General features: G+C 40.7%; 1 long non-coding RNA gene across 1 annotated transcript in view; it reads left to right on the top strand.

Moving 5' to 3' along the window:
* The window catches only part of LOC133255445 (uncharacterized), a 65,005-nt gene extending 51,723 nt beyond the window's left edge, over nucleotides 1-13,282 (top strand). Inside the window, exons 2-3 of the long non-coding RNA XR_009738943.1 lie at nucleotides 12,069-12,299; nucleotides 12,937-13,282. This is a non-coding gene — a long non-coding RNA (uncharacterized LOC133255445). The remainder of the gene's footprint in view (nucleotides 1-12,068; nucleotides 12,300-12,936) is intronic.
* Nucleotides 13,283-13,548: the final 266 nt, after the last annotated feature.

Raw genomic sequence — 13,548 nt, 5'->3', positions numbered from 1 at the left:
CTGGAAGTGACTCACATTACCTCTTATCACTTCCTTTTACATTTCAGTGGCAAAGGCTAGTTCTGTGGCTCAACCTAGGTACAAGGTGGGTGGTGGGGAAATGTAGTCCCTGGCAGGGCAGTCCCTTCTTGGTGATACTCTAGAGAAGCATGAATGTTTAGCCATCAGCTAGTTATCTTGGGCAAGCTCACTGTCCGCACGGATTCAAGCACTCGTCAACCCTGCCTATGCTCTCCGCATTTTCTCTCATATTGGTGCTCTATTTCTATTCCTGTTGCCATCTCCCTACTTCAGGCCCTTTTCATCTCCCACTAAGATATCATGATTGCTCTTTAAGTAATTCCCTTACTTCTGTTCTGCACATTTTCCCAAGTCTCCTATGTACCACAGCCAGATTAATCATCCTGAGCTACTCCTTCAAAATGCCATTTTCATTAGCTCCATCCAGAAACTCAACAAACAGCACTGGGCTTCCTATCCATACAGTGGTAGGTACTGAAAGGACACAAAAAATGATCCCTGCATTTAAACTGCTTAAATGAATGATGACCCAGGACAGGAGTAAGTGCTAGGATAGAGGTGCCAATAAATTGCTATATGTGTATAGAGGAGGGAGATGTCAATTTCTCAGAAAGGAAAAGCAATTCTAGTTAAGAATTATTAAGGAAAGTGAAGCACACAACTCTGGAGGATGTAATAAGAGTGTAATTTCTGAAACTGAGCTCAAGTCTCTGGGCCTGGGTGAATTTAATTTCAGGGGGCTGAGAGAGATGTGTTCCAGGAAGCTGTCATTGCTCTCACCTCCTTTTAATAAAAGTGAATGATTTTGGTGGAAGACTTGCTTCTCAAGCTTATGGTTGATGTGAATTTGGGAGCTAAACTAGTATTTTTGAAGTAATGAATTCTTGAAATTCTCTGGATAATATTCTAAACTTGAGGTTAGAAAGAAAAAAGGCAAATGAGATATTATCTCATATATGATAATATTCTCCTATGTATGTTTATCCTTTTGGAAATGATAGAAGTCATTTCTAATTATATTTTGGCTCAGAAGTGATCACAAAGTTAGCTTTGTATCAGTGAGCACAATTCAGCCAGAAGGATGTTCTTGCTTATTAAATTTTAAAAAAAGAGAAGTGGTCAAATAGAACTTAGATCCTGAATCATCTGGCTGAGTTTCAGGAGAAAATAAGTCAATGAGTTACCTTTCTCCATGTCTCCTTCCTGGTATTCCCTACTTCTGAAGTAACAGCTTTGGGGAAAAGAATCAGTGAGAAGCTGGCTATGCCCTGATGAACAGAAGTTTGGAAACTCAGTCTAAACATCTGGACCCCAGGAATTAACTGAAAGTGCTGTGATTGGAAGCATGAAGTGGTGTCTGAAGACCCAACTCTATTTCCCTGGATACCCCAGGATGAAATTCAAGGGGTCTGTTAAACTGAACCATGGTTTGGATGGAGTGATTAGAATCATGACACCATAAGCCGGACTCCATTCCAAGGAGGAAGACACTGAAGCATCTTCTACTCTTGGGCCAGGGTGAAGGAATGTGGGGTGGATCCATGCTTCTAATAAGTGGTCTTCTTCTATTTTTGTAAATACCCAGTGCTAAAGAATGCTTAGTTCAGTGGAGTCATATGAGGGGCTGTCTTCTGAGTCAGCATGGATCCATATCTTGAAATGTTGAAACAGAAGCTCCAGTGGCCCCTTGCTAGTGTCATTGTAGAGGAATTCCTCCTGTGGTAGAAAGCAGGAATCAAGAAGGCTTTAGGAGGAGGGACCTTTGAACATCCCTCTGAGTACCAAAAATATTCAGACTTCCATCTTGCCAGTTATAGTCTCCACTGTCTGGTCAAGAGGTTGGACTTGAGTATCAGAAAATCAGGGTTTCAGTCCCAGCTCTGCCACTGACTGTTAAAACATTGGACAAGTTAGCTCACCTTTCTGTGCCTCCGTTTCCTTATCTGTGAAATGGAGATAAAATAGTAATATGTCCTCAATATTTGTAGTAATGTTAGTAGTTGTCCTCAGAAGACAACTAAAAAATCTGTTGATCAAACATAAGCTGATAGACTTACTGCAGTTAGGGAAAGATTACCACTGGCAAAGAATATAGTATCTCAAGAGGGGGAAGTCACGGGAGGATTTTTATAGGACTTTAGGGCCAGGGCTGCATGACTTTAAGGTGGGTCTGAAAAGGCAAGAGAGATTGGAATTGAGTGGTTTATGACAGTGGCTTTGGATTGGTGGGCACCAGAGGGCAAGGACCTTGATGTGAGCTATCTTATATACTTCAGTCTTATCTTCCAGGAGTATTTCAGGAACAAATAGCTGAACTATTTTTGCCTGTTCCTAGTATTGTTTCCAGAGATGGGAAAGTGTGTTGGTTTCAATTAATATTTATTTCATAAGGTTGTTATGAAGATCAAATAAAATAATGGACAAAAGTACATAAAGCACAAGGCAGGCATTCAGCATATGTGAGTCAATATTAACTATTGTCCATTCCTTTACATTTCCTATGTTACTTGTGGTCAAAAGAAACCCCACATTTTTATGTCAATATCTTAGTAAATATATTGCCTCATCCTGCAATTTCCTCTTTCAATCCATGCTGTTTTAGAGAAATACAAAACTTTAAATCTGTTCAATATCCTGCCTTCCTAGATCTCTCTTATTAGAGAAAGATTTTGTTTTCTGAATGGCATATCTTAGTTTGGAGCAATCTTTTGTGATACTCATTACATTCTACTCTTTACCTGCAGTACTTACATGTGTCTAGATACTGTTTCTCCTGTTAAGACTTTAAGATTATATTTTTCCCCAAAGGTAGTCCTCCTTAATGCTCAGTCCAGAGCCTTGTCCATGGAGAAGTTTTCCAAATGCTTGACAATTTAATCAATGTAGTTAATTCTTAACCAAATGTAAAATTGAAGACTTTAGACAAAAATTGCAATTCAAGGCAAAGGCTGAGTTTTTACGCATATTTTCCTCATAGTAGGTGAATCCAAAGCTTGGAAGTGTCTGTAAATGTGATTGGATGATGGCAGGCATTTCTGTCCAGGTGATAATATGGAAAAGGCTGTATTTGAAAATGGCAAATAGGCAGCTGAACATCATACATAAAGTGGTGGTGAGAGACTTCAAGGTAGTTGAGGTCAGAGATATTGTCCAGAAAGACCATTTCTTTTTCTTTTTCTCTTTAACTGGCTGCATCAGGTCTTCGTTGCCTCATGCGGGATCTTACATTGTTGCTCACAGACTCTAGGTGCGGTGTGCAGGCTTTGTGACTTCCTGGCATGTGGGATCTTAGTTCCCCAACCAGGGATCAAACCTGGGCCCCTACATTGCAAGGCAGATTCTTCACCACTGGACCACCAGGGAAGTACCTAAAAAGACCATTTCAAACATGAATCATTGGCTCCAAGTCATGGCTAAAGATCCAACAGGAAAGACCAACTAGCAAATTCATAAAATGACCCTGTTTCCCTCAGTCATGGTCATTGCTTGTTAGGTTAACATGTTTACAACATTTCCCCTCCTGGGAGCTATCTGACAGGTCCCACATTATTTTTGAAGTTAACCTTGGAAATAGAGACCTAATATTTTAAGTCGGAAGCTGATTATGTTAATTTAATATTTATTAAAGCTCCATACATAATTTATTAAGCATTTTAATGAAAAAAGGCACATTGTTTTATAATAAAGCTACCATTTTATAAATGTGGTGCTTTATTGCATATTACCCCATTTAATTCTCACCAGGACCCTATGAGGTAAGTGCTCCTTACCCCCATTTTCCCTGAGGGAAACTGAGGTTCAGAGGGATTGAGTAACTTGCCCAGCATCACTTAGCAACCAAATGGTGGAGCCAAAATATGAACTTTGCGTGACTTCACTCTAAAGTCATTTTTTTAACCTTATGAGTAATTGAATATACATTTATATTAGATAAGATAATTGAATATGCATATATATTTATATTCTCATCTAAAAGTAAGTTTTTACTACATGAGTCTCATCATGAAGGATCAGGGGAGACATTGTAGAAGAGATCTCATATGAGTTTGTATGAAAAGTTACATAAGTTTTTAAAAGAAATATATAGGTTTAATTATATAATGCATATATTTATGCATATATAAGTTCAACTAATTATAAATATGAATAAAAATTCATATTTCTGTAAAATTTGCTCCAGTCCTTAGCTATGTCAATTTTACATACTTTTACATATATATTATAAGAAACACATATTTATTAAAAAATTAATATATATATAAGTAAATATGAGGGGAAAGACTGAGGAGGTAAGGAATATCAAAGACTCAAATCTTATTACCTTATTCACTTACACAAACTAACAAGTATAAAGTTAGCAATCAGTTCTCAAAACTGTGAGTGGGCTCTGGAGTTTGTTTTTTTTTTTCTTTTCAGTAATTGTTTTATTTTTCTTACCAAAAAGGCAAGCATAGCCAACACGTTCACAGAAAGGCATACGAAAGTGACAAAATGAACAACTGACTGTGCATTTACAGTTAAAAAGGATAACATGTATCTCTTCAAATGATTCCCTTGTCCCTGGAATCTTCAGATCTGAGGCAATCCTTCCTCACTTGCCTGTGGCTGCTCCTTCCTCACAGATGACTGGAACGCCAACCAAATTAACATCATTTTTGACTGACGACAGTTCTGATGTCTCTTGTACATTTTCCTTTTCTCACAGGTGGGAGGAAGCGCCTGATTCTGGCCTATTATTTCAGAGAAAATCTTTTGCTACTCTTATTTTCCCAAGGTTTTTCATCTCAAAGAATTTTAGAACAGGAGGGGACCTAAGAGATGACCTGCTTTGCACCGTCATTTACTAACATGGAAACTGAGGCCCAGGAAGGCCTACTGGATCCCAAGGTGGGGTCCTAGGACCAGTAGCATCAGCCTCCCCCTGGGAACCTGTTAGAAATGCAAATGTTCATGCTCCATATCATACCTGGGGAACCTGAAACTCTGGCATGGGGCCCAGCGATCTGCATTTTAACTCTGGGGCAGTGCCCAGCATTTTAACCAGACCTCCAGGGAATTTGATTAATGCTATGGTTTAAGAAACACTGGCAGCTCAGACAGTAAAGAATATGCCTGCAATGTGGGAAACCCAGGTTCGATCCCTGGGTTGTTGGGAATGGCTACCTACTCCAATATTCTTGCCTGGAGAGTTCCATGGACAGAGGAGCCTAGCGGGCTACAGTCCATGGGATCGCAAAGAGTTGGAGACAACTGAGTGACTAAAGCTTTCATGTTAAGAAACACTGGCTTGAGCTATTTGTCCAAGGTGCTGGACATGGTGTTCACACAGCTGCCAGCAGGAAGCAAGCTCAGGTTTCCTGGCGCCCAGTTCCTCTGGCACCATTGCTCTGCCTCTGCCCCTTTCTGAGTTTAATGTACTGTATTTTTTTTTTCTTGTTGACATTCTTCTGGAAGCTGGCATTTATTAATTCAGTTTTAATGAGGTCCACTCTAGCTACCTTTTGCCTACTCTCAGTTGGATGAGAGATTTAAGTTCAGGAGCTATTACCTAATTATATTAATTTCATATCCAGGGACTTTAACAACAATATCCTCAAGCTAAAGTTGTAATCTGACCACGAGTCCTCACCCTACACAGAGGTACAGTGAGTTCCCGCAGTGTATAGATCTTTCTTTGCTCTTCAAGCAAAGTTCAGCAGCTGAGCAAATGCACTTTCTTTCACTCTTCTGAGTAGACGGGAAAGGCTCATGCCCTTTCATTAGCAATTTTCTTTTTCTAGTGACAGTTTTTATTCTATTCTGACAAAACCACACATCAAGATTACCCCTTTCAATTTCACCCTCAAAGCATCAGCTCCAGTGTTGCTCATCGCCTGCCTCATGTTGAAAGAAGGAGCTGTCTGAAGCTTTTGAGGCCCTCCAACTGATCCCAGGTAGGACCAACACCCCATCTGACCCTCCTCAGTGTTCTTCAGGGATATCCTTCATGTGGCTGGGCTTGCAAAGTGGCGTCCACTTCGATTAATCTCCCTTCCCTCTGCCTGCATTTCCTCTGAGTTTTCATCCTCTAGACAAGAGCCTGTTGTGGTCGCAGGCCCTGGCTGGAAGCTGTGTGTTTTATGGCTTTTTCCTTCCATGAAAGAAGTTTGCATAAAGGCTGAAAGGTACTTTAGAGCCTCCCTGGATTGGAAAGATGCCCTGGAGAAAGGCATGGCAACCCACTCCAGTATTCTTGCCTAGAGAATCCCCTGGACAGAGAAGCCTGGCGGGCTACAGTCCATGGGGTCGCAAAGAATTGGACACGACTGAACGACTGAGCACAGCACAGCCTGCCTGGTGCAAGGCTTCACCTGGGCCCAAGAATACTGAGGACCTTGGAATGATGCTCTGTTTCTTACCCTCCTCTTCCTCCTCTTCCTCAGCGGAGTTCTTTTAAACCTTGATCTTCTCTAGGTGGTTAACTGAGGCCACATCCAATCTGAAGAGCTTTTGGGAGGTTAGGGGAGGATTCTAGGCTGAATTCTGTGATATGTGTGGAATGAGGCATACTCTGGGGAGACCTTGAGCCAACACTCAAGCCTGTCTTGAATGGGCCCAGAGGGCCTGGACTTGACCAAGGGTCCCCCAGGGTGAGGCTGATGCTGGGAACTGGCCAGTACCTAGTGAGCTACAGGAAGAGACATTTGAAGATTTTAGGAAATTTCTCCCAAGTGATTGGATCCATGACATTTGTCTAGTTGAGGTTAGGTTTTCAATACTGAATCTATAAATATTCATATTTATTCAGTGCCTGTGGGCTTGGATTTAAACAATTACATCTTGTGTGGTGAGTCTGTTTATAGAAGTTATTGTGGGATCCCTCTTGATATATAAAGAAAGACAAAGATTAATAGCTACTATTATGGAGTCAATGTGTGGGTTCCAGTAATAGGTACTTTATAGACTTTGCCACTAATTCTTCTACCCAAACTGCAAGGTGGAAACTATTAGCCTCATCCAGGCAAGGAGACAGAAGGTGAGATTAAACAATTTGCTCAAAGTAAAACATGTACTAAGTAAGGAAATTAAGTCACAGTTATATATTTTTTTCCCTAAGAGAATTTGGTATAGTGGTTAAGCATATTGACGGAATTCAAACTGCCAAGTCAAATTCTATCTCTGCCTCTTAACATTACAAGAGCTAACTATACTCAGTCTCCTAGTACCTCAGTTTTCCCATCTGTAAAACGGGCATAATAATAGCATCTACTTCATAAGTTTTAAATAAAGATTTAAATAATTAGTATACATTAAGAGCTTAAAAACTGCCTGGCATAAAATGATCACCATATGTATGTTGGTTATTAAGAAAAAGCAAGTTTGAAAAAAAGCACTGTTTCAAATTGTTAGCCAGATGAACTATTCCTTTAAAGCAGGTTTTCCACATGTCTAATACTCATTTTCTGGCTCTTTTTTAGGACTTGGTAATAAAACAATTCAGGGCCCATTGGGAAAGTCCAGGGCGGGATATGTAATTTTTCCTTAGCACAAATAAACAATTTATCACTCCTCTCACCCCCTCCTCCTCTCCCTTCCCTTCCAGAGTGCTCTCTAGGCACTCTGCTCTTTGTAACTCCTGTGGCTGCAAATCACCCAGCAGCCAGTGCTGAATCCCATTTGCAGTACAAAGAGACTGCCAGGAAGGAATGGGCTTAATTAGGAGGAGATGTTCAAGGTAAAGTCTTTACAAAAGAGCTAACTGTGCTGTGTTAAAGGGAAGAAATATGATGAAAGCCACCATTACCGGAGCCAGGATAATGTATATATATTTCTTTAGCCTTTGCCTGCCATGTCACATCTGCTTAAATGCCCCAGCTCCAATTTCAGGGTGAGTTCAAAGCTGAGGTTTCTGACTAGGAAACCACAGAACAGTGCAAAACCCTTGGAGCTTAGGCCATCAGATCTGTAGCAACTCTGGTCAATTAGCATGCACACTGGGGGTAAATTTAAGTGAAGAAAAAAGGGACCCATTTCCCAGAGATTCATGTGAGAAACAGACATGCAAGTAGCTGATCTCAAACACAATGAGAGATTTCTAAGCCTGCGCCTGAAGATAGAGCTCTAGCATATTAATGAATTTGGATGTGAGATAGGAACAGTTAAACAGAGGCAGCGACCAGCTCAACAGAACTGGAACTTGACCAGGCTACCAGGTAAAAGGGGAGGATATCATGAACAATGGAAGCAGAAGTCTCAGTTCTGACGTTGGCATCGTCTTTTGTCAGTTTCATGATATTGTGAGCCTCTATAGCTGTGGACTGTAGGTTTTTAAGGTCTTATACGTATTATTCTTAGTACTCTCCACATAAGTGTTAAAATCCAACCAAGGACTTTAAGGAAGACATAGAGAATCTTCTCTAACAAATTGTTAAAGGCTCTAGAGAAACTGGCTGGTGATATTTATATGACTTGAATGGAATCTTTGCTTCCCCCTAATTTTTCACATATCTTACCCAGACGTCAGTGGGCATCTTAGAACTTGTGGCTATTCCAGAAACAGTTTTCAAGCCATAATTAGGTGATTATTAACTATTTCCTGGCTTTATTTATGGTCATTAGTAAGGCTTACATCTTGTTTCTAGAACTGATCATCTCTTTGGGAATTTCAGGAAACTTCTCTGACCAAACTCAAAGCGTAGACTCTATTCTGAGCCCATAATGTTGTTAGGGTTCTTTTTGTTTGCTTGTTTTAAGGGCTCTTTGTTATTTATTTAGGGCTTCCTGGTGGCTCAGGGACTTCCCTGGTGGCTCAGACAGTTAAGCGTCTGTCTACAATGTAGGAGACCCGGGTTTGATCCCTGGGTTGGGGAAGATGCCCTGGAGAAGGAAATGGCAATCCACTCCAGTACTATTGCCTGGACAATCCCATGGACAGAGGAGCCTGGTAGGCTACAGTCCATGGGGTCACAAAGAGTCGGACACGACTGAGCGACTTCACTTTCCCTGGTGGCTCAGCTAGTAAAGAATCTGCCTGCAATGCGGGAGACCTGGGTTGGGAAGATCCCCGGGAGAAGGGAATGGCCACCCACTCCAGTATTCTGGCCTGGAGAATTCCATGGACTATATAGTCCATGGTGGTCACAAAGAGCCTTGTATTTAGGCTGTGCTGGGTCTTCACTGAGGGGTGCAGGGGTTTCTTTCTCCCTGTGGTGTGAGGGTTTTTCGTTGTGGTGTGTGGATCTCTCCTATTGCAGAGCATGGGCTCTAGAGCCCGTGGGCTTCGGTAGTTGTGGAATGTGGGCTTAGTTGCCCTGAGACATGTGGGATCTTTGTTCCTTGACCAAGTATTGAACCTGCATCTCCTGCATTAAAAGGCTATTCTTAACCAGAGAAGTCCCATTAAGGTTCTTGAGGTTGCTTCATACTTGAAATAATATGTAAACTGTGCAAACTTGTTCATTCATTCATTCAACAAGTATTTAATGAGCCCTGTATATGTTCCAGGGGTTACACTAGGTTCTAAGGAGCTGACTAAGTGACTAAGAAATCCCTGCTATGACACAGTCAAAAATCTGTATGTGTGACAACTAGTTCCATGAGCATTTACAATAAACAATGATATTTCATGATACAGGAAATGTAGGAGGGATAGCAGAGATTGTTAGACTTACTCATCTGTCTGCTTTTCTACATTTCTCAGCTCCTTGCATTTGGTAGGGTTGTGTGATTAATTTTCACCAAAGGCATGTGAGTGGAAGCAATGTGTCACATTCATCTGGGGCATACTTTCTCCATGCTCACTCTTACCCAGCCTTGATGACTTTGGAGGCCACATATGCCAGTGAGCATAACTACAAATGGAGCAGGGTAGCCCAGGCTGCTTCAGACTGTGATGTGAATGAGAAACAAACTTTTATTGTCAATGTCATAAAAGATAAAGAAATACTGTGACAATATGTCAGATTAAAGGAGCCAACTAGATGCTATATCTGCCCTAAGAATAGATTATGTACTGAAAGGGGAAAAGTGCTGTAAAGGACATAATTAGATCAGCAGACAAAATTGGATGCGAATATTAGATTAGATTTTTTAAAGTATTGTATTAGATTGTATTGTATTGTATTGTCAACCTGTGAAGATGACAGTTGTGCCATGGTTATATAAGAACCTTACTAGTCTTAGGAAATACACACTGAATTATTCAGCAGCAAAGGGCCATGGTCTATGTAGCTCACCCTCAAATACAAGAAGCAAATGCGGGTAAAATATTAACTATAGGCAAATCTGGGTAAAGCCTGTATGGATGTTCCTTGTACTATTTTTAGGTTTGTAACTTTTTGTAAGTTTGAAATTATTTCCAAAATTAAAATGTTACTAAGTCTCTAAGGAATTGGGGTTTATTGTTGCCACAGAACAGCTCATACTTTCTTGACTAGTATGGATGCATTTGGGAATACATTACACGGCTAATAAATTAGTTTAGTGGTTGAGGGAAGAGTTCCTCGAGGAAGATTATGTGAAAAATAAGTAGGAATTAATCAAGTGAAGAAGGAGGAGTATTTCCAGTAGAGGAACTATGTCTATGAAAGCCTAGTAGTGAGAGTACAGTGCATTCATGGATTAGAAAGAATTCAACATGGCTAGGACTTAGAGTTTGAGGAGGGAAGAGATGAGAGATGAATCTGGACATGCAGAGAGGCCAGGTCCCAAAGGTCCATATAAACAGTGTTAAGGCATTTGGACTTTGTACTAAGGGTGATAGAAATCCTTGAAGGGTTTTAGGCAAGAGAATGCCATGATACAATTTACGTTTTAAAATAAATTGGAAAAATACAGTAAAATAAATTAAATTGGAATGCTGCTGCTGCTGCTAAGTCGCTTCAGTCATGTCCGACTCTGTGCGACCCCATAGACAGCAGCCCACCAGGCTCCGCTGTCCCTGGGATTCTCCAGGCAAGAACACTGGAGTGGGCTGCCAATTCCTCCTCCAATACATGAAAGTGAAAAGTGAAAGTGAATTCGCTCAGTCGTGTCTGACTCTTAGTGACCCCATGGACTGCAGCCTACCAGACTCCTCCATCCACAGGATTTTCCAGGCAAGAGTACTGGAGTGGGAAATTGGAATGAAAGAAGGCTATTTTGGCAAAACCAGTGAAATATTAGTAGTGGCCACATGGATGGAGATGTGTGGGAGATTTGAGAGTTGAGAGCTAGTTAGAATGAAGCCCATTGCCCTGGGTAAGAAATGTGAGGAGTGAAGGATAACACCTCAGTTCTGGCTGGGGGAATCTACCATTCTCCCAAGTAAGAAGGCAGGAAGATGGTTAGGTTTGTTGAGGGAAAATAATGGTATCAGTTTGGACATTTCAACTGGGACATCCAATAGAGCAGTGGTCAGAAGGCAGTTGGATAAAGGGGCATGGAGATCATAAAAAAGGTCAAGGCTACAGGTAGAGATGTGGGAGGTCTTGGCACATTTATGGGAGTGGTGAGGGGACCAGTGAGAGGGTAGGCAAGAGAAGAGCGTCCAAGGGAGAAACCATAGGGACCATAGACTATGGATGGTAGACAACTTGACAGTAAGCCTGGGCTGCAGCAGTGCCAGTGTACACAGGCTATTGCCATTCTTGTGACTCAGTTTTCCCCTTTGAAAATTAGTCCTGTCTCATTGGGATGATAAAACTCATTGATTGATACTTAGATAAGGTCTTAGATTAGATTTAGAAGCTTCAAAATACATTTACAGGAGATTTCTGTATGTTTAGTGATTCAAGTATTTTCTACAGTTAATGAGTGATTTGTTGACATCTCATTTTATAGATAGGGTCATGGAGTTCAAGAGGTTTAAAAATGAGTTTACTTCCTGTTTTTCAGGGATTAGGCTAAGAAGCTAGGAATGGGATGCCAAGATTTTGGCTTTTAAACTTTGTGTAGTTCCAAATTAATTATTCAAAGGTCAAAACATGTTACATATGCCTTCTTATATTCTTTTCTGGGTTTTAATTCTCAATTTATTCTCTGGTTCAATTAGCCAATGCTCTCCTTTTCACTGTTGTATTTTTTGAAAGGCTACATGAAAACACAAATTTTCACTTCATCAAGTGATCACCATCCTGATTCCGCCTGTGCTCCACCACCAGGCTCAGGTGTGCTCCTGGAAGTATCACTCATTCTTCCTCCCCAGGTTGGGCTAGGTGGGTGGGTGTGTGTGTGTGTGTTCAGTTGATCAGTCTTGTCCGACTCTTGGCAACCCTATGGACTGCAACCCACCAGGCTCCTCTGTCTCTGGGATATTCCAGGTAAGAATACTGGAGTGGGTTGTCCTTTTCTCTTCCAAGAGATTTTTCCAGCCCAGGGATCGAACCTGTGTCTCCTGAGTCCCCTGTTTTGGCAGGTGGGTTCTTTACCACTGAGCCACCTAGGAAGCCAGGTTGGGCTAGGTGCCCATAAGCAAACATTCAACATTCTGCTGACAAAGTCTGTTTCCTGTGGCTCTCTCCCATTATTACCTGTGAGCACCTTGAGGGCTAGAACTGAGTCTGATATTTGTTCGTCTTTGACTCTTCAGCACTGTTAGTGAATCTCATAGATGCTTATATTTAGGATTTGCTCAGCATAGCAGAACAGATTGAAAACAGACTTTCCTTGCTGAAGGGGCTGAAGGCTCAGATGGCTAGAATAACCATCTGCAAAGAGTGCATACATCTCAGAAGTTGCTCAAGGTGATTCCACGGAGAAACAAAGAAATATTAGAACTGCTATTAAAGGGTATAACTGTTCTTTACGCCTTCACTTAAATGACTGTTTTGAATATGTTTTATCATAGATACAGTTATTGGTACAGTTGCATGTATATCCATGTATTTATGTATGTGTGATTGTATTTGATTTATATATGTTGAAACTACATGTATAAAGTTTTTGTTTTGAATGTAGGTTTAGGTTATGGGTGCAATTCCTTTGTGTGTCGGTCACAGACTATTTCGAGGCTGCAGAATGATCCAGTAATTGCGCTTACGGTCGTATATCCTAAGGAAATGAAGTCACCATCTTGGAGACATACCTGCACTTTCATGTCTATTTCAGCATTATTTGGAAGAGTCAAGACATGGAAACAACTTAAGTGTCTGTCGATTGAAGAATAAATAAAGAAAATATGGTATATATATTTTAAGGAGATATTATTCAGTCATAAAAAAGAAAATTCTGCCATTTTTGACAACAGACAAAACTGAAGAGCATTAAGCCAAGTAAAATAAGTCACACAAAGAAAGACAATTAGTGTATGATCCCACTTATACATGGAATCTTAAAAACCCTCAACTCATAGATTCAGAGAGTAGATTTGTGGTTTAGGAAGGTAGGGGATGAGTGAAGATGGTCAGATGGTACAGACTTCCAATTATAAGGTAATTAAGTCCAAGGGATATAGGCAAAACAAGGTGATAAAGGTTAACAATACTGTATTGCATGCTTAGCATGTTCTACGAGAGTAGATGTTAGTTCTCAAAACGTCTACAAAAAAGAAAAGAAAAATGTGAGGTGATG

The sequence above is a fragment of the Bos javanicus genome, chromosome 10 (assembly GCF_032452875.1).
Source record: "Bos javanicus breed banteng chromosome 10, ARS-OSU_banteng_1.0, whole genome shotgun sequence".
Classification (NCBI taxonomy): domain Eukaryota; kingdom Metazoa; phylum Chordata; class Mammalia; order Artiodactyla; family Bovidae; genus Bos; species Bos javanicus.
Note: the sequence above shows the minus strand (reverse complement) of the source record. Positions and strands in the feature narration are given on the sequence as shown.